Below are 20,652 nucleotides of genomic sequence, written 5' to 3' on the forward strand. Positions count from 1 at the left end.
GGGGAATACATTTTGAGGCACAGCAAACACAAGGTGTGAACAGGACTGTAAGCTAACCATTGTAATTAGTGACAAGAGCTTTGACTAGCATTCAGAGAGCTTTAACTAAGCCTGTTCGAAGCCATGTTTTGAAGCAAGTGTAAACTAGCCTTAGAAGCTTGCAATCCCCAGTGCATATATTACATATTATTGATTTTATTCTGTGTAATTTAAAACCCCTGTAATCAGCATGTGGCTCATTTGATTTCATCAGTGGCTTTTAAATGAGTATTTTGATTTGGTACAGAATCCCTTTAAATTTGCTATAGATATATTTATACCCAAATTGTAATTTTACAGCAAATGGTGCAAACAATATTTTTCTCTTTCAAATGCTATTTTATGCATTGACATATCTCCATAGACTAAGTCTGTCTAGACAGTATGGTCACTTGGTGACCCTGCACCATCCACAGGCAGCTTAACCACTTCAGTTCCAGAAGGTTTTACCCCTTTCATGACCAGGCTATTTTTTGCGAGACGGCACTGTGTTCCTTTAACTGAAAATTGTCCGGTCGTGCTACGTTGCACCCAAATAAAATTGATGTTCTTTTTTTTCCCCACAAATAGAGCTTTCTTTTGGTGGTATTTGATTACATCTGCGTTTTTTTTTTTGCGCTATAAACCAAAAAAGACTGACAATTTTGAATAACAAAAACAATAATTTTTTACTTTCTGCTATAAAACACCCCCCCCCCCAAAAAAAAAAGTATTTATTAAATTGTATTGCTGCTACATCTTTTTGCTAAAAAAAATCCCAATAAGCTTATATTGATTGGTTCGCACAAAGGTTGTTTTTCATCCAAAACTATGGGATAGATTTAGGGACATTGCGGTGGACAAATTGGACACTAAGTGACACTCCTTTTGGACCAGTGACACCAATACAGTGACCAGTGCTAAAAAAAAATCACTGATCACTGTATAAATGACACGGGCAGGGAAGGGGTTAACACCAGGGGCAATCAAGTGTGTGCCTGGGAGGTGTTTTCTAACTGTGGGGGGAAGGACAGACTGGAGGAAAATTGAGATCGTGTTTCAGCTTAGCTGAAACACAAAGATCTCTTTTGCTTCCTGACAGGTCAGCGGCTTGCCTTGTTTATATAGGCACACCGATGATCTGTCTCTCTACAGAACGATTGGCGGGTCACATCGGGCAATCATGGCTGCCGGACCCGCTGATTTACTTCCGTTGTGTCCAATCACAGCAGGAGCGGTGCTCTGGTGGCACGCCCCCTAGACCGCGTGCATGAAATCACGTACACAGGTACTTGAATTTATGCAGCTGGGCCGCCCTTCTGCAGTATATGTAAAGGGGCCGGTCCAGAAGCGGTTAAAAGAAAAGTTTGAGTTTTAGAAAAAAAATATGGCACCCACCTAGGTAGATGCAGCATAGATCTGAATCTGTCTCTGATGCCTTGTACACACAAGTGAAATTTCCAACGGAAAAAGTCAGATGGAAGCTTTTCATCTAATATTCCGTCCGTGTGTATGCCCTATTGGACTTTTTCAGTTTTTCATGTTCTCAATTTTTCAGATGAAAAAAATTTCTATTGGAATTTCCATTTGTCTGGATGCAATTCCGACGGACTAAAAACCATGCATGCTCAGAATTAAGTCGACGCATGCTCGGAAGTATTAAACTTAATTTTTCTCTGCTCGTCATAGTGTTGTACGTCACCACGTTCTTGACGTAATTTGGTGTGACTGTGTGTATGCAAGACAGCTTGAGCTGAATTCCTTCGGAACGCCATCGGAAAAAAACTTCTGAGTTTATTCCTATGGGAAAACCGGTCGTGTGTACAGGGCATAAGACAGAACTGAGTGATAAAAGGCCGCTGATCTCTCAGTTCTCAGTCTTCACTGAGCAGACTCTCTGCCCATGTTAGCCCAGCTGCTTTCCGCTTTCCTTTGGTAACTCGTATAACCAGCTTTGAAGTGACATTTTTAGCCTTTGTGCAGGGGGCATGTGTTAACACCATCAAGTATTACCCCATGACATTGCCAGTTTTGCACCTATGCCTGTGTCAACGATGTATCCTAGCCAAGGCCAACAAGGCCCAGGGCAGCACTTTGCAGGGGGGCAGCACAAAAGGAGTCCATGCCGGCTTGCACTACACTGTTAGGCAAATTAGTCTAGCGCCCCACATAAAGCGGACGCTCTGCTTCCGCCCGGCATTTCCCGACTGTGTGTGGGGGAGCGCTTCTAATTTTGACTGTCCTATCATCCTGGACCACAAACCTTCCTCACTGTGCTATGTTTCTGTTGCACCATTGGCATGGTTATATTTTCTTAGTCCTTAAATAAAATTATCAGAAATTTGTGCTTAAAGTAGAATTATAATCAACACTTTTTTTTTTCATTTTGGTAGTGTCCCACCCCCCTGGGCGGGTCTTAAAAAAACAGTGTGAGGCCATAACAGGAAGGGGTGGGTTATAATTTAATTAGGAGGTGCAAAAGTTTAGTCGGGCCTAGGCAGCACAAAACCTAAATACACGACTGGCCTGTGTGGATATAATTCTTAAAAATAAATGAGCACTGCTCAGAGCATTAGTAACTTGAGTCTTTGTCGAGGACAGGAACAGCATGTGAAGGTCTCTTGCTCTTAGTGTTGGTGTAGTAGTAGTATCATGGGCTCCATGCTTCTTTTCAGTTCAGTCCTAGGAATAAATACAACCCCGCCACCCAATGGAGTTCCATCCACGATAAAAGAAAATATGATACCACCTTCCATTTTTAATTCACTCATTTAGGAAAACCTGTCAGTCAATAATTTAAGTTTTGCCTTTAAATATAAGAAATTTAAAGGGGAGATTCACCCTAAAAACGACTTTCTATTATTACATTGGCCCCCCACATTACAATACAATTATGCCTATTATGTTTTTTTTTGTGCTGTACCTTGGTACAGCTAATTCACCCATGGCTTCCGGGTTGCGAGTCCCGCGGGAGTGGGCGTTCCTAACATGCTGTTGATTGACGTGATGACCAAAAACGAGCTCCCCCCGTCGCGTAAGCTGCGTCACGATTGGCGAAAGGAGCCGAACGGCGGTGCGCAGGCGCAATATAGCGCCGACTCGTCGTTCGGCTCCTTTCGCCAATCGTGACGCAGCTTACGCGACGGGGGGGAGCTCGTTTTTTGTCATCACGTCAATCAACAGCATGTTAGGAACGCCCACTCCCGCGGGACTCGCAACCCGGAAGCCACGGGGGAATAAGCTGTATCAAGGTATGTACAGCACAAAAAAAAACATAATAGGCATAATTGTATTGTAATGTGGGGGGCCAATGTAATACTAGAAAGTCGTTTTTAGGGTGAACCTCCCCTTTAATGTGTAGGTGTTCCTTGCCCATATAATTTAATCAACAGTGTAATCCAGCTGGACATTTCTATACAGAAAAGTTTTGTGACATATGAATAATTAAACACCTTGGCCCGGATTCTCGTAGCACTTACGCCGACGTATCTCTAGATATGCCACGTAAGTGCACAGATGCGCCGTCGTATCTATAAGCTGGACTCTTAATGCAAGATACGCCTGAAATTTGGCATTATCCGACGACGTAAGTTTCCTACGCCGTCGGAGCCTGGGCGCATATTTACGCTGGCCGCAAGGGGCGATTCCATTAATTTAAGCGTCGAATATGCAAATGACCGAGGTATGCCGATTCACAAACGTACTTGCGGCCGTCGCAGTAATATACGCCGTTTACGTAAGGTGTACGTCCGGCGTAAAGTTATTCCACCTATAGGAGGTGCATCCCATGCAAAGATATGAACGACGGAACAGTCGTCGTAATTTACGTCGTTTACGTAGTAGTACGTGAATGGGGTTGGGCGTAGGTTACGTTAACGTCGTAGGCATTGAGCCGTCGTATGTTAGGGAGTATCTTCGACGTGATTCTGAGCATGCGCGCGCATGCGCCATTCGTTCGGACCATCATTTGCATGGGGTCACGGTTCATTTAAATGGATCACGCCCACCGTCCACCTACTTTGAATTAGGCGGGCTTACGCCAAATAATTTACGTTACGCTGGCGCAACGTAGAGAGCAAGTGCTTCGTGAATACTCTGCTTGCCTTTTGGGATACGTCGGCGTAGCGCATATGAGATGCGCTACGCCGGCAGAAAGATGCACGCAGGTATGTGAATCCGGGCCCTTATTTCTTGCTAAATAGTCCTGCCTCTTTAAAGAGGTTAGTCTGTCATTGCTAAATTTGAAACAGACGAGAAAACTATGAGCTGGTTCTCGAACGTGAAGAAAACATTACCTTGTATATATGCTGTTAGATTTCCCTTGACACAATTTTACTTAATTCCATTACATGCACCATTTAGCAGCCATATTCTGTTGAAAAACACTGACTTAGGTAAATTTACAATTTGTAATGTAGCTGTCAAGAACATCTCACATGGAAGCTGTTGATATAGAAATACTAGCCTGTTATACCATGTACTAACAAATAACATGTTCAGGTCTAATGAACGCACATATTTCCAACTGCCAAATACAAACGAAAAGATATTTATAAGGTGAAAATTTCAATTTGTAACTGATAAAAGGAAAAATAGCTAAAGGCACCAACCCTAACCCACAATCTGTCCAAGGATGGGCAGATGACTTCCAAGGACTATAGCAAAAAAGATATTATCTACTGCTGTTTCATATACACCTTGAGCAAATAATATGCAGTAAATATGCAATGCAATACCTCCTTCCCTTTTCTCAGTGAGGTTAACAAAGATTCGCCAAGCTTTGAGCACTTTCGATGGACTCTAGTGCTCATTATCACCCCCTATGGTAGACCTAATCAGCCCAATCCTCAACTAAACTCCGGATTGAGTGTCAAATCAGAGTTGGGATGGCATGTTTATGGCCACACTTTACATTACTTAAAGTGGTAGTAAAGGTGTTTTTTGTATTTAGATCTACAGGAAAGGCTTACCTGTGGGTACATTAAATATCTCCTAATTGTGTACAGTTTAGGAGATATTTATCTAAGCAGCACCAGTGATGTCACTCTTAGGCTGCATTCACACCTTGACGTACCTAATCGCGGCGTTTTGTCCCGCGAATTGGGGCGACAAATTGAGGCGATTTGTACCGCGATTTGCGGCGACAAAACGCCGCGATTGTGAATGTAGCCTACCCCCAGGTCCACATCTCCTATGCAGAACGCCGAAGCCGCCTGAAAAAAGGGTCCGGGACTTGTTTTGAGCTTCAGGCGTACGACGTTTCGGTGTTCGGCGTGGAGATGTGAACCATCTCCATAGAGGGCAATGTAAAATCACCCCTCCAGCGTATTAGGGGCTGCTGCGGCGTCGGGCTTCAGGCGTATATACGCCTAGGTGTGAATGGAGCCTTAATGGACGGTGTGCCCTCCATTAAGATAGCTATGCTGCGGGTGAAGATGGAAGCTCTGTCAGCCGTGAGAGCGTGCCGCCGGAGGGCATTGTTTTAAGCTAAGTCTTTCATAATGTGCTCTAATGCAATGCATACTAGCACATTATGACATTAACTTGCAGGGAGATTTTCTTTGTTTTTCTTTTCGTGGTTTACTACCGCTTTGAAATGGAATTAAACACAAAAGCAAACATTTATTACATTGCAGCTTACCAATTCTTAGATGTGATGGCTGCATTTTTTTCTTATAGGTTTTCTTTCCTTTATTATCATCTGGCCAGTAAGTCTATTGTTTTTAAAAATAACAAGTTGTCCTGCAGATATAGCAGTTATAGGGATGAGACAAATCATTTTCATGTTGTAAAGCGCTGCATAAACTGTTGGTGCTATATAAATCCTGTATAATAATAATAATAATAATAATGTTTTACCACTGGCGGGGGGTGCTTACAATGCTATTTTTTTTTTATGTAAATTATGTAAAAAATGTTATCCTAAAAGAAAAACAACTGCTGTAACTGCTTATAAAGTACTAGCCAGAGTTTTGCTTCATCTTGTAAATGTTACTAAATCTGCTTGCACATCTCATGCCCCGTACACACCATCACTTTATGTGATGAAAAAAAATTACGTTTTTAAAAACGTCACTTTAATTGACCGTGTGTGGGGGAAAACGTCGTTTTATGTCTTCTAAAAAACGACCAAAAAAAATTGAAGCATGCTTCAATTTTATGTGTCGTTTTTCAAAACGTCAACTTTTACTTCACAGAAATTGACAGTGTGTAGTAAAAAACGTTGTTTAAAAAGACGTTTTTTCACCCGCGCATGCCCAGAAGGAACTTATAAAGCAAGCTTCAATGGAAAAAGTGGTGAGAACGTAACCTCGCTTTGCTAGAACATTGTGAGAAAAACGATGGTGTGTAGGCAACTTCGTCTTTGAAAATTGAAGTTTCAAAAACGTCATTTTTTACTTCACAGAAAATGTCGTTTTTTTTCATCACATAAAGTGATGGTGTGTACGGGGCATAACACTCTCTCCAAGACTGACAATGTTTCTGTCCAAAGGTGTCCCCTGTGCTCCTTTATCCATCCCTATATAAACAAGTTGGAAAGGTGTTTGAAGGAGGTGAAAAATGTCTCAAAAAATACCCACTGAGCTTGACTGGGAAGTCCACCTAATACAGCTCCTAGTAATGGTGTGGCAACAATGCTGCACTGCTTTCTGATTTCAGGGCAGAGTTGCCACTCTCATGTAGGCTGTGCTTACTTGCAAAGCAGTGGGATGAAACAATGTTGCAGGGGGTGTGATTTTCAGCATTGCCACTGTTGATTCACAGGTTTGTAGCTTATTATTATTATTATTATACAGGTTTTATATAGTGCCAACAGTTTGCGCAGTGCTAAGCAAAATAAAGGCAGACATTATAGTTACATTACAATTTGGTACAAGAGGAATCAGAGGGCCCTGCCCATTAGAGCTTATCAATCAGCACCTGGCCACACTTAGTCCTGCCCATTGTTTTCTGAATTGACAGCACTGCCTCTGTTGCTGAACCTATCCCACTCTGAGCTGCAGTACGTGGGAGGGGAAGTGTGTAAGACACAGATGGAGAATTTGGCTCAGTAAGGCCGGGTTCACACTGGTCCCACAAACGCTCAGACATTGGGAGCTCATGTCGCATGACGTGTGAAAATGAATGTTTCCCTATGGGAGCAGTCTTAACTGGTCTGACACATATCAGACCGACTTTGAAAATTATCCATGTACTACTTTGGTCCAACTTGATCCTACTTCACTTCATTGAATATCATTGAAGTCGGATCAAAGTCGGAACGCCGTCTTGCATGATCCGACTTTGGCATGCGACTTGTGCTTTGCTGATCTTGAGGGGGAACTCCACGCCAAATTTTAAACAAAAAAACAGCATGAGTTCCCCCTCCAAGAGCATACCAGGCCCTTGGGTCTGGTACGGATTTAAAGGGGAACCCCCTACACCGAAAAAACAGCGTGGGGGTCCCCCCAAAATCCACACCAGACCCTTATCCGAGCACGCAGCCCGGCCGGTCAGGAAATAGGGTGGGAACGAGCGAGCGCCTCCCCTCCTGAGCCGTACCAGGCCGCATGCCCTCAACATGAGGGGGTGAGTGCTTTGGGCAGGGGGGTGCCCTGCGGGGGGAGAGCAGAAGGGTCAGGATGCTCTCTACTTTGCAGATAGAGATAGCTGTGCGTTAGTGGGCGTCCTGACACTCCTGCTCGCCCCCTCCCCCCTCAAGAGGCTTTCTCCACATCAGGGAGAAAGCCTCACATTACAGTGTGTAGTTACAGACAGAAGAACATGAAGTGAGTATTTCTCATTAGAAATAAGGACATTAAAAAGAAAAATTGAAGGATGAGGTAAGTGAAGGAGGACTGCACTAAGGTAAAGGAAGCTATTTAGGGATTTTTTTTTTACCTTTACAACCCCTTTAAGCTTTAAGTTTATTTGACCGGCTGGATACATTTCAACAAAACTGACCATAAAGTATATGATTTGACAACTATGTATGCCTTTTCACACCATCACTATTGGAGTGCACACTGCACCTGGGTGACACCCACCAGAGGGCTAACACTAGGGGTAAACTGACCATTCAGGCACTACCCAAGGGCCTGTGGCCAGTAGGGGGCCCCATAAGAAACTTATTGCCAGAACTAGGGGGTGCTGCAGATCTCAGTTGCATCCCCCTAAAAGCCAATGACCCCCACTCCCACCTTTACCCCGACCGCCGTGCCCAGCCATCAAACTCCTTCCTCCCAGGGAAGAGACACAGGATAATGTGGAGGGGATGGGGCAGTAGAAGCATCGCTAGCGCCCGGCATCCAGGTACTGCCCCGCTGTGATCTCTGGCACCCACATCATCTCTTTCCGTCTGTCACACAGGTTAAATAGACCCTCCCTATAATGGCCAGTGAAGAAAATGGTAGTGGACAGAAGTGAAGGGAAGTGAATTTGAAAGGAGTGGTAAGGATATACAGTAGGTAAAAAGAGAATGTGCAGGCTGGCCAGTATGGGCTGGATTCACGTAGATTGGTGCATTTTTACGGCGGCGTAGCGTATCGTTTTTACGCTACGCCGCCTTAAGTCAGAGAGGCAAGTGCTGTATTCACAAAGCACTTGCCTCCTAACTTACGGCGGCATAGTGTAAATGGGGCCGGCGTAAGCGCACCTAATTCAAATGAGGATGAGGGGGGCGTGTTTTATGTAAATGATTGGTGACCCGACGTGATTGAAGTTTTTTACGAACGGCGCATGCGCCGTCCGTGTACATATCCCAGCGTGCATTGCTCCAAAGTACGCCGCAAGGACGTATTGGTTTCGACGTGAACGTAAATTACGTCCAGCCCCATTCACGGACGTCTTACGCAAACGACGTAAAATTTTCAAATTTCGACGCGGGAACGACGGCCATACTTAACATTGGCTAGGCCACCTAGGGGGCAGCTTTATATTTACGCCGGCGTACCTCTTACGGAAACGGCGTATCTTTACTGCGACGGGCAAGCGTACGTTCGTGAATCAGCGTATCTAGTCATTTACATATTCTACGCTGAAGTCAACGGAAGCGCCACCTAGCAGCCAGCGGAAAAATTGCACCCTAAGATACGACGGCGCAGGCCGCCGTATCTTAGCTAGGTTTAAGTGTATCTCAGTTTGAGCATACACTAAACTTATGACGGCTTAGATTCCGAGTTATGTCGGCGTATCTAATGATACGCCGGCGTAACTCTTTGTGAATCCAGCCCTATGCATTTAAAGAGAATGATCACAGGTTGTGAGAGAAGTGTCTCCCTCTCTCCACCTCTCTTTCTCTCCCCTGTCACTCTCACCCCCTTTTTCTCTCTCACCCCCCTTTCTCACCCCCCTCTCTCTCACTACCTCTCACCCCACCACCACCTCTTTCTCACCCCTGTCTCTCACCCCCCTCACCAACTCTCTCACCCCCCTCACCAACTCTCTCACCCCCACTCTCTCAGCCTCGCTCTCTCTCTCCCTTTCTTTCTCTAAACCCACACCTCTCTATCTCACTCCCCCTTCTCACCTCCCTCCTTCTCTCTTTACCCAGCTCTTTTCCCTTCTCCTTCCTCCATCTCTCTCCTGCTTCACCATCCCCCATCCCTCTCTCCCTCCTTTTCCTATCTCTCCCTCCTCCCTGCTTCCGTCTCTATCCCTACACCCCCTCTTAATGTCTAATGGAATTTTCTATCCTATTTTAAGTTCTCGGTAAAAAATGTTTATCCTGTCAGTAGATTTCCCATGTTTTCTCAGTTTGAAAAAAGTTGTGGAGGGTTGGCAACCCTGTCAGGAAGGAGCAGAGTGGGAGCCGAATGGCCACACAAGGCAAGTAACTCCTCAATCATCAGGCATCTTTACTGTACTATGAAACCATCAGATGCTACCTATAGCCCCCAAAAACCACACTTAATTTTTGCTGCACTTCTTCCTCTGGCATTAAAGCCAAATTAAGATTTTGCACACTGGGAAATTTTTTATTGGGGGGTGACACCATATTTTACTGCACCAGGTGACACCAACACTAATGACACCATTGCTTATACAATACATAGCTATCATTATGAAGGTTGTTATTATGATTATTGATTAAAAATGTAAGCGCTAGTTTTGGAAGAGGTAATCCCTGGGATGGTTAGGACTGCATTTAGGGCGCTGTTTCAAGTCCGAAAACTTATTTTGATGGGATGGAAATCGATCTCACAGCCCACAGTCGCCCAGTGGAGAAAACACATGGGTAATACTCTGGTTATGGAACGCTATATTTATCAACACAGGCGAAACCCAGGTAGATTTGAAAGAATTAGGTCACTATGGCGCGATACACCTGGACTGAGCCACAGGGAGTTGATAATGTCCAGAATTCTGCAATGCCCTACGGGGGGGATCCTGACATGCTTAGGTTGCACAGTACCGGCTGTAATGTATCAATCAGTATGCTTTGGCGAACCCTGAACTTGAATATTTTGAAAATTAACTTTATTGGCACAAGGATAACCACAATATGTAAATGTAGCGATCTGCAAGTGCACTGTATGTACATTAGAAATAGTTTAATATGTTTAATAAATACCTTTAAAAAAATGTCAGCGCTGCTTTTTCTAAACCGTGTGAAAATGTGTCTGGCAGGTTCTCAGCTAAAAATGTGTTCTGTCAGTAGATTTTCCATGTTTTCTCAAAAGAGTTGTGGGGCGTTGGCAACCTTGTCAAGAAGGAGCCGAGGGGTAGCTGAATGGCTGCACAAGGCAAGTAACCCCTCAATCATCGGGCATCTTTACTATACTATGTAACCATCAGGCGCTACCTATAGCCCCCCAAAAACCACACCCAATTTGTGCCGTGGCGCGCTGCTTATGCTAGAACTTCTTCCTCAGGAATTAGGGCCCAAATTATGATCTTGCGCACAGGGAAAGAAATTATGCGGGGGTGACAGCATGTTTTACTGCAACAGGTATTACCAACCCTAGTGACGCCATTGCAATGCAATACATAGCCCTCATTATGATGAAGGTTGTTATTATGTAAGGTTATTTATTAAAAATGTAAGTGCTGCTTTTTCTAAACAGTGTGGATTATCCCCATTTGTGTAAATGGGTGGTAAAGACTGAGCAACCCAGCTCACATAACTATAGTTCAGTTATAGCAATCCTTCTTTATCATATTCTCTTTACCTTTTTTAGAAAGTGCTATAGATTTTCAAAGGAAGGGAATTATAAATTCATATGCAGTGCAATTATGTAAATGTATTTCTCTATCCATTGAGCTGCAAAATTGATATTGCAGTTTAATATACAAGACATGCTTGCAGATCATTTTGATTTCTAATGGGTAAGCATATAAAAGAGTGAAATATGTGTGTACATGTGTAAGTCTTTCTGTAATACTCTTTGGGCCAGATTCACGTAGCTCAGCGGATCTACAGGTAGTGCAGAATTATTAGGCAAGTTGTATTTTTGAGGATTCATTTTATTATTGAACAACAAACATGTTCTCAATGAACCCAAAAGCTGAATATTTTTGGAAGTAGTTCTTTGTTTTTTTTTTATTCTAGCTATTTTAGGGGGATATCTGTGTGTGCAGGTGACTACTATTACTGTGCATAATTATTAGGCAACTTAACAAAAAATAAATATATACCCATTTAAATTATTTATTTTTACCAGTGAAACCAATATAACATCTGAACATTCACAAATATACATTTATGACATTCAAAAACAAAACAAAAACAAATCAGTGACCAATATAGCCACCTTTCTTTGCATGGACACTCAAAAGCCTGCCATCCATGGATTCTGTCAGTGTTTTGATCTGTTCACCATCAACATTGCGTGCAGCAGCAACCACAGCCTCCCAGACACTGTTCAGAGAGGTGTACTGTTTTCCCTCCTTGTAAATCTCACATTTGATGATGGACCACAGGTTCTCAATGGGGTTCAGATCAGGTGAACAAGGAGGCCATGTCATTAGTTTTTCTTCTTTTATACCCTTTCTTGCCAGCCACGCTGTGGAGTACTTGGACGCGTGTGCTGGAGCATTGTCCTGCATGAAAATCATGTTTTTCTTGAAGGATGCAGACTTCTTCCTGTATCACTGCTTGAAGAAGGTGTCTTCCAGAAACTGGCAGTAGGACTGGGAGTTGAGCTTGACTCCATCCTCAACCCGAAAAGGCCCCACCAGCTCATCTTTGATGATACCAGCCCAAACCAGTACTCCACCTCCACCTTGCTGGCGTCTGAGTCGGACTGGAGCTCTCTGCCCTTTACCAATCCAGCCACGGGCCCATCCATCTGGCCCATCAAGACTCACTCTCATTTCAGCAGGCCATAAAACCTTAGAAAAATCATTCTTGAGATATTTCTTGGCCCAGTCTTGACGTTTCAGCTTGTGTGTCTTGTTCAGTGGTCGTCGTCTTTCAGCCTTTCTTACATTGGCCATGTCTCTGAGTATTGCACACCTTGTGCTTTTGGGCACTCCAGTGATGTTGCAGCTCTGAAATATGGCCAAACTGGTGGCAAGTGGCATCTTGGCAGCTGCACGCTTGACTTTTCTCAGTTCATGGGCAGTTATTTTGCGCCTTGGTTTTTCTAAAAGGTTCTTGCGACCCTGTTGACTATTTTGAATGAAACGCTTGATTGTTAGATGATCACGCTTCAGAAGCTTTGCAATTTTAAGAGTGCTGCATCCCTCTGCAAGATATCTCACTATTTTTGACTTTTCTGAGCCTGTCAAGTCCTTCTTTTGACCCATTTTGCCAAAGGAAAGGAAGTTGACTAATAATTCTGCACACCTGATATAGGGTGTTGATGTCATTAAACCACACACCTTCTCATTACAGAGATGTACATCACCTAATATGCTTAATTGGTAGTAGGCTTTCGAGCCTATACAGCTTGGAGTAAGACAACATGCATAAAGAGGATGATGTGGTCAAAATACTCATTTGCCTAATAATTCTGCACTCCCTGTATAGATCCGCTCGATCTACGTGAATTAAGATCCGCTCCCGCAAGTTTAGGAGGCAAGTGGCTAATTCACAAACCACTTACCTCTAAACTTGCGACGGCGGATCCTAAATCCCCCGGCGGAATTCAAATTGTGTGGGAGTGTACTATTTAAATCAGGCGCGTTCCCGCGCCGATTTAAATGCGCATGCGCCGTCCGGGGAATTTCCCAGCGTGCATTGCTCCCACTGACGTCACTAGGACGTCAGTGGTTCCGACGTGAGCGGGACTTGCGACGCGCGTGTTCGTGAATCGGCGTACGCAAACGACGTTGGAAAATTCAAATTCGACGCAGGAACGCCAGCTATACTTAACATTGGCTGCGCCTGCTAAAAACAGGGGTAAGTATACGACGGGAAAACCGCTACGGAAACGACGTAAGAACACTGCGACGGGTCCGCGTACGTTCGTGAATTTGCGTATCTCGCTGATTTACATATTATTTATCGTAAATCAGCGGGAACGCCCCCGGCGCCATTTTTAAATTGAAAAAAAGATCCGACAGTGTAACACAGTGTAACACTGTCAGATCTTAGTCCTATCTATGCGTATCTGATTCTATGAATCAGGCGCATAGATAGGACCAGTGTAAGTCAGAGATATGATGGTGTATCTGTAGATACACCGTCGTATCTCTTTGTGAATCTGGCCCTATGTATATAGGGCTTATGCCTGTACATCGATGTATTAGTAAACCCATCAATCGGATTCAGGTTTTCGGATTCAGATATCATGTACCTTTGACACATGAGTGACAATGCTTATTCTTATTATCTTTTGATTATTGTTCACAAATAAAATATATTTACACTGGAAACAAGGTATGGACAACAGATACCTTCTGGACATTTTCAAGTTATGCAACTGTCAATGTTTATGCCATAATTATATATGTATAATCTATGTACACTATGGACATACCACATATCAATTTATATTGGAGGAATAATATCACTAATAATCCAAGTGGGGTGTTAGACATTTTATCTTGGATCAATCTGCTAAGAGTACCTGCTAAATTCTATGTTACGCAAAAATATTCAGTGCCTATTTAGAGTTGTTGATATGTTGGTTTGGGCCAGCTACATCACTGTCAGAGGCTTTAAACCCATTCAGCTACACTGCAATAAAGCTATTATGTGACTGACTCTCACTAGAGTCAAAGACCTTTGAACATGTCCAAACAGTACAACTCCCCCTAGGATAGAAAAAGTATACATGCGTTAGCCCTGGTTCACACTGGGTACGATTTGGAACGATTTGAGATGTGATTTGACATGTCAAATCGCATCTCAAATCGGCGGCAATTGTCGGCAATGGCACTGTCCTAATCAGTGCGACGCCGCATCTGCGATTTCAAAAAGTAGTTCCTGTACTACTTTTTGCGATTTCGGGCCGCGATTTACATTAAATTGCGGCCAAAATCGCGACAAAATCACGGCAAAATCGCAGCAGTGTGAACCTAGGCTAAAGGGATTGTAAAGGTTCGCTTTTTATTTTCTAAACAGGTTCCTTTAAGCTAGTGCATTGTTGGTTCACTTACTTTTTCCTTCGATTTCCCTTCTAAATGTTTTTTTTCTTTGTCTGAATTTCTCACTTCCTGTTCCTCCTCAGTAAGCTTGCCCCCATAATCCAAGCCATTCTGGATGAAGGTTTGTCAGCGTGCTCGTGCTCGCCCCCTCCCTTGGGACTACATCCGCCGGGAGAGAGGAGCGGAGCTTCGGGCACCTGAAACACTGGACCATGGGACAGGTGAGTGTGTGTTTATTAAAAGTCAGCAGCTACACTTTTTTTAGCTGCTGACTTTTAATGAACACAGAACCGGGTGAAACTCCGCTTGAAGGGGTTTGTACAGGAATTTCTGTTTATATTGATCCATGCTGGGCATCCTATAGCTCCCATCCCCTCAATAAAAAATAAAAAAAGTTCACTGACTGCTTTATGTCATGGAGTGCCTGAGAGTGAATGCAGGGCTGGGCAGGGTGACAGACAAACCACAATTGTGAGCAGCCCCTGCGGGGGTACCGCTACATAAATATTGTTTAGTAACGAGAACTTGCTTTGAACTTCATCAGAACATTGTGAACCTATATCTGTAGGCCAAACATTTGAGAAAACAAATGACTTAGCAAGGATATAAAGCCCAATGCAGCATCTGCTCTGTGCATACTATTATGTATTTTCAGAGGAACACTAATCTTCAGCTTTATCTAGTTAAGTGATCAGATAATTCAACAGACTAGGCAATCACTTTAATCTAAAGTCAAAAGTGCAGCTGATTGAAGCATCAAGCAATTGTCCTCCAAGGCATAAGAGATGTTCTTTTGTTGTCAGACAAAATTAAAATAAGACACACAGCAGGAGTTGTCTGTATTATTTAACGCAAATTTGGTATTTACAATGAGAAAAGCTTGAAGTAAACACGTTTTTAGCAAAGATAATAAGACGTATATGTTTTACATTTTTCAACAAGAAATCACAACCTGCCATCAAAACATTCACAGTCTATATATAAACGGTGTACCAATCAAAGTAGTTGTACAATTGCTACACAATTGTAAACTTGTAGTCACTTCACATATAGACTTCCCTTTCCTCCTGACCCTTAAAAGTAGATCTGTCATGAAATTTAACCCTGCCAATCAGTCTATAAGACATTCAGCCAGATTATATGTTTCATTTAGGCAAAAAGGTGCCTCTTTTGTGCAGTGAAAATATTATTGTAAATATAAATTTAACAGAAAAACAAGGATTTTAAAACAGTATTGTGCAATGCTGAGATTTTTCACTGAGATTAAATTACACACAGGTGGACTCTATTTACTAATTAGACGACTTCTGAAGGCAATTGGTTCCACAAGATTTTAGTTAGGGATATCAGAGTAAAGGGGGCTAAATACAAATGCAAGCCACACTTTTCAGATATTTATTTTTAAGAAATTTTGAAAACCATTTATCATTTTCTTTCCACTTGCGGTGGCTCAGTGCATTGTTGTTGTTCGGCTGGCTGAACAAATGGTCGAATGCCCTGATGATTCGGTGAACGTGCAAACAGACAATGTTTGGCCCGAACTCATGCTCAGGCCAAACTGTTCTCTAATCCTTAGCTATTATCATAAGCTCAGTTTATTTGCAGATGACATTATACTATCTGTTACTAACCCTTGCATCACCCTACCCATTCTAACTACCCTCCTATCTAGGGATGAACTTCATGTTCGAGCCGAACTCCTGTTCGACTCGAACATCGTATGTTCGACCATTCAGCGAATTACAACCGTTATGGCCATTCGCGCCAAATTCGAGTGGCGTGTCACGGCCCATAATTCACTGCGGCATGGCGGTGCATTGCTGGCTGATGATTGGCCAAGCATGCACTATGACCTGCATGCTTTGGCCAATCACAGTGCACAAAAAAGCTATGTGAATACAATTGCTGGTGTTCTCATATTAATACCACAGGCAGTGACTGATCAGCAAGTATTCTCACTTGGTGTACTGTGTCCTCTGCACAGTGTGCACCTAAAGCTACGTGGATCCTTGTATTCGTGCTATCAAGGAGAGGGATCATTACTGGCTGGCAAGCCTCCTTGATCCACATTACAAGGGTAAGGTTGCAAATCTTATCTTCCCGGCGCAGAGGGAGCAGAAGATGAAACATCTTAGGGAGGCCTTGCAGAAAGGTCTGTGCAACGTGTTCCCAGAGACTGGGATGTTACAAAATCCTGGTCATGGACAACGTGTTGCTGAGGCTTCGGTCAGTCAAAGAAGGAGCAATGGAGAAGGTGGCTGTCTGACCGATGCTTTCAGACAATTTTTTAGTCTGCAGCCCCAAGGTATGACCGGTTCCAGCAACCATCGCCAGCGTCTGTTTTACATGGTGCCGGAATACCTAGGGGCAAGATCATACTTGCACACCTTTCCCACCGAAAATCCCCTGGGTTACTGGGTCTTGAGGATGGATCACTGGCCAGAGCTTGCACAGTATGCAATTGAACTACTGGCCTGTCCTGCATCCAGCGTTCTTTCAGAACGCACATTCAGTGCTGCTGGAGGCTTTGTAACGGATCACAGGGTGCGCCTCTCCACCGACTCGGTCGATTAACTGACCTTCATAAAAATGAATCAGGCTTGAATAACCACCAGCTACCAAGCACCTGATGTTGATGTAACTGAATAATTTCAAGACTGCATATGCTCTGCATTTATGGTTGTGTTTCCCCCCCCCTCTCTCTCTCCCTCTCCCTGTTCCTCATTCCTTAGTGTCCTTGACCGGATCGATGGGGGGGGGGAGGTGGGGTGGAGGGTGAGTAAAAGTAAACAAAATAAAAAGGGGAAAAGGAAAATAAATAGTGGGGGATGGGGGACCAGGACTCGTTGACTGTTCTGGTACCACCTCCCTAGTAGTAGGGGAAAGGAGATCCATTGTGCCAAACAGAATTCCACATCGGGCCTAGAAGTGCAGAGTGCCAAAGGTGGCCTTAAAGTGGAGTTCCACCCATAAATATAGCATTACATCAGTACTTTTAGAAAAATTTCATTAGTCCTTTACGAATTTTTTTTTTTTTTTTTAGATGCCTTCAAAGTGTTGTTGCTAGGCAGAATAGTTAATCTTTCCACTTCCTGCACCTAGGTGCTTAATGCACCGCACAGACTCCTGGGAATGTAGTGGGTGTAACTTTGCACGAGTCTGTGCATTCCCCAGTCTCAAAGAATCATGTGACTTGGACAGCACAGGTGCTGAAACCTGATCTGACACTGCTTGTGCAGCACTGAGCATGTGCGAGATTTGCAAGGCTGAAATCCAGGAAGTCATACAGTCTGGCTTCATGATGCACACACTTAAGATGGCCCCAGTCAATTTCTATTTTATAAAGTGTCTAAATGCTGTAACAACCTAACAAAACGGACCTTAGTTTACAGACTAACTTTACTAGAAGACATTAAGCTTGTGTATTACAGGGGTATTTATATTTAAAAAGTGAAAATGTGGCCGGAACTCCACTTTAAGGAGGAAAATCCTGCACTAAGACCATGAGGTCAAATTACCAACAAGGGAGGGGGTGAGGGGTTGGATGGAGGGGGGTGGATGGGAGGGAGGGAGGGGGTGAAGGGGAGTGGGAAGGAGAAGGGGGGTAGGATCTGTACATCCCGTAAAAAACGTAGGAATAAGAAATTTAAATGACTGATGTAAATTTTATCACATATAATGTAAGAGGCCTCAATTCTCCAGAAAAAAGACATATGATATTAAGGGAGTTGAAAAGTGTCATGGATCTTGAGATATTAACCACTTGACAACTGGGCACTTAAACCCACTTAATAACCAGACCAATTTTCAGCTTTCGGTGCTCTCACATTTTGAATGACAATAACAATGACAACACTGTAACCAAATGACATTTTTGTCCTTTTTTTCCCACAAATAGAGCTTTCTTTTGGTGGTATTTGATCACCTCTGCGGTTTTTATTTTTTTCGCTATAAATGAAAAAAGAACGAAAATTTTGTAAAAAAATGAATTTTTCTTCATTTCTATTATAAAATTTTGCAAAAAATGAATTTTTCTTCATAAATTTGGCCTAAAATGTATACTGCTACATATCTTTGGTTAAAAAAAAATTGGATATTATTTAGTCTGGGTGAAAGTTATAAGGTCTACAAGCTATGGTACCAATTACTGAAAATTGATCAATTTGATCACATCTGATGTACTGACGGCCTATCTCATTTCTTGAGACCCTAACATGCCAGAAAAGTACAAATACCCCCTAAATGACCCCTTTTTGGAAAGAAGACATTCCAAGGTATTTAGAAAAAGGCATGGTGAGTTTTTTGAAGTTGTCATTTTTTCCCACAATTCTTTGCAAAATCAAGTTTTTTTTTTATTTTTATTTTTTTTCCACAAAAGTTTCATATTAGCAGGTTATTTCTCACACACAGCATATGCATACCACAAATTACACCCCAAAACACATTCTGCTATTCCTCCCAAGTATGGCGATACCACATGTGTGAGACTTTTACACAGCGTGGCCACATACAGAGGCCCGACATGCAGGGAGCACCATCAGGCGTTCTGGAGCACCCAGACCAGTTCTGACATTTCTCTCCTACATGTAAAAATCATCATTTATTTGCTAGAAAATTACATAGAACCCCAAAACATTATATATGCTTTTTTAGCAAAGACCCTAGAGAATACAATGGCGGTCGTTGCATGGTATTTGCACAGCAATTTTTCGAACGCATTTTTTTGGGAAATAAAACTGTTTTGTGCTTTTAAAAAAAAAACATTAAAGTTAGCCCAATGTTTTTGCATAATATGAAAGATGAAGTTACGTCGAGTAAATAGATACCCAACATGTCACCCTTCAATATTGCACACGCTTGTGGAATGGCGCCAAACTTCGCTACTTAAAAATCCCCATAGGTGACGTTTTAAATGTTTTTACTGGTTACATGTTTTTAGTTACAGAGGAGGTCTGGGGCCAAAATGATTGCTCTCGCTCTAACGTTCGCAGCGATACCCCACATGTGTGGTTTGAACACTGTTTTCATATGTGGGCGGGACTTACGTACACATTCGCTTCTGTATACGAGCACGCGGGAACAGGGGCGCTTTAAATATTTATTGTTTATTTTTATTGTTCATTTTACTTTATTTATTTTAGTTTGACACGTTTTTCCCCAAAAATAAATGTTTTGATCACTTTTATTCCAATTACAAGGAATGGAAACATCCCTTGTAATAGGAATATAGCATGACAGGTCCTCTTTACAGTGAGATATGGGGTCAATAAGACCCCACATCTCACCTCTAGGCTGGGAAGCCTGAAAAAAAACAAGAAAAAAAACGATCCTGGCTTCGATTGCAGCGGTGAGTCAGAAGAAGCACCGGAGGGCGAAGGGAGTGGGGACGTCCCTTTTTGCCTCCCGTAAGAACGATCAAGAGGCGGAACAGCCGCCATGATTGTTCTTATGGTGTAGAGAATCGCCGGCTGAAAAAAATGATATCTGAATGATGCCTGTAGCTGCAGGCATCATTTAGATATCCCTGCACAAAGTCAAGGACCTCATATGACGTGGGCGGAAAGTGGTTAAAACACATTTTTTTCCCCAGAGTATTTTCTGGGTATTGCAGTGTATTGGCCGTGGTATTGCAAAGTATTGGCCGGGGTATTGCAAAGTATTGGTGCGGGGGTATTGCAGAGTATTGGTGCGGGGGTATTGCAGAGTATTGGTGCGGGGGTATTGCAGAGTATTGGTGCGGGGGTATTGCAGAGTATTGTGTGGGGGGTATTGCAGAGTATTGTGTGGGGGTATTGCAGAGTATTGTGTGGGGGGTATTGCAGAGTATTGTGCGGGGGGTATTGCAGAGTATTGTGCGGGGGGTATTGCAGAGTATTGTGCGGGGGGTATTGCAGAGTATTGTGCGGGGGGTATTGCAGAGTATTGTGCAGGGGGTACTGCAGAGTATTGCGCGGGGGGTATTGCAGAGTATTGTGCGGGGGTACTGCAGAGTATTGCGCAAGGGGTACTGCAGAGTACTGGCAGGGGGTACTGCAGAGTATTGCGCGGGGGTATTGCAGAGTATTGCGCGGGGGTATTGCAGAGTATTGCGCGGGGGTATTGCAGAGTATTGCGTGGGGG

The sequence above is a fragment of the Rana temporaria genome, chromosome 5 (genome assembly GCF_905171775.1).
Source record: "Rana temporaria chromosome 5, aRanTem1.1, whole genome shotgun sequence".
NCBI lineage: Eukaryota > Metazoa > Chordata > Amphibia > Anura > Ranidae > Rana > Rana temporaria.